Raw genomic sequence first — 1,792 nt, forward strand, 5'->3', positions numbered from 1 at the left:
CCCCCTTTGCTCTGTCTCCTCCTCCGACATGTGAAAATGTGCCTGTTTCCTCTTCACTTTAGGCCACGATTAAGTTTCCTGAGGCCTCACCAGCCATGTTTCCTCTGCACCCTGTGGAACTGAGAGTCAATTAAACCTCTTTTCTTCATAACTTACTCAGTCTCAGGTAGTTCCTTATTGCAATGAGAGAATGAACTAATACAATGACAAAAACATAAAGCCCTATTTTCTAGTTCCTATATCATACACTGCTCAAATCGGAGTATGAATGTGTTATAACACATACTTGAAAGAAGTGTTTTGATTCTGGAAAAATTTTATCAATCTCCACCTCTTTTCTGAGTATGGAGAAGTCAAAAAGGCAAAGAGTGGAACTCCACAGAGAAGTCAAGGGAAGAAGATCAGCAAACTTCTAATTAACCAAGCACAATTGCTTTGCCAGGAACATCAGCAAAGGGGACCAAATGAAAATACCTGTCAAAGGTGACAAAGTGCTCTGCCCAAAGAGGAAGGCAGAGTTCAGTGACAACAACCTAAAACCTCAGAAGATACCAATCCCTCCATTACCCTCTAAACTGCTACCCGTTAACCTGATTCGCCAGGACATTCTGTGTCCCTGATGCCAACAATTAAAGCTGAGCACCAAAGGCCAGAAATTAGATGCACATAAGCACCCATGTGCCTTCGCCTACCCAAAACAAAAGGACATTTCTAGCACAGCGAAAGAGGTCAGAATTCGGAAATCATTACAAAAAAAAATCAAAGGTGGACAAGGGGTAAACATCCCTGAAAAGTTCTGAGGAGACACATCCTCCTGAGGTGGCTCTTCCTCCTGGGGGGGTGCTGCCTGCCGTGGAAGAGTCTACTGCTCTCCTTGAAGGAGTTAATACGGCTGTAAGACAACTTCTACCCCAGGTGCTTTGCTGGCCTCCAGGGCCAGAACTGCAGCCAGGGTGGGACACCAGAGGCAGAGGAATCTCCACAAGAGAAGACCATGGGAGACGTCTCCCTGTAGATACAGATGGTTGGGTTCACCTCCAGTTTCATGCTAGACAAGCCTGGGCTCCAGAAGAGTAGGAACAGAGAGTGAGTGCACTCTTCTTGCTTACTGCCTCCCAATTTTCCACCTGCACCTTAAAGACAGTAAGTTGTGCTCCAAATGTGTTCACAGGTATAAGGTCTTAATAAAAAGCATCCAGTGGGAATAAAATACCAGAAAAAAGGCACATATATAGTAATTAATAGTAGAAAGACTCAACAGTCAATTCCATGGTCATGTTGCTGATAAGTGAACTCCGGTTCTCTCCACACCTGCTTACAGTCCATGCAGACTGGTGGACTACAGGTGTTAGATTATGACACGCAGCAGTGTCTGCTGCTTCACTGGCTGAGATATAGATTCTAATTTTTAAAAATGATAAAACATTTCACAAATTACCATTAATTCTAGTTAATACATAGAAAAAGTCATTTACACTAGATTTCTAAAATAGAAATGACTTCAACAGCTCTTTTAAGTGAAAACTTCTTCAGCTGAGCACTAAGAAACAGTAGTTTGCTCCTGTGCTCAATTTCCCTCCCTAGCATACTAACAACTCTAGGAGCGCCTCCATTCCAATTGTAAATTTCATAAAATGCAAAGTATTTTAAGGCAGAGAAAGGCTGTTAATTCTCTCCCTCTCCAAAACACATGATTTTTAATATTCAAAACAATATTTGTTTTATTAATAACCTGAGACTTCTATGATTTGATTCTAGGACAGAAACACAAGGCACTTTGTATTACTTCCAC

The 1,792-nt window shown here is 41.9% G+C and overlaps 1 pseudogene; it reads left to right on the top strand.

Moving 5' to 3' along the window:
* Window positions 1-344: 344 nt before the first annotated feature.
* Window positions 345-1,208, top strand: LOC105532756 (annotated as a pseudogene).
* The last annotated feature ends 584 nt before the right edge of the window (window positions 1,209-1,792 follow it).

The sequence above is a fragment of the Mandrillus leucophaeus genome, unplaced genomic scaffold (assembly GCF_000951045.1).
Source record: "Mandrillus leucophaeus isolate KB7577 unplaced genomic scaffold, Mleu.le_1.0 Scaffold981, whole genome shotgun sequence".
NCBI lineage: Eukaryota > Metazoa > Chordata > Mammalia > Primates > Cercopithecidae > Mandrillus > Mandrillus leucophaeus.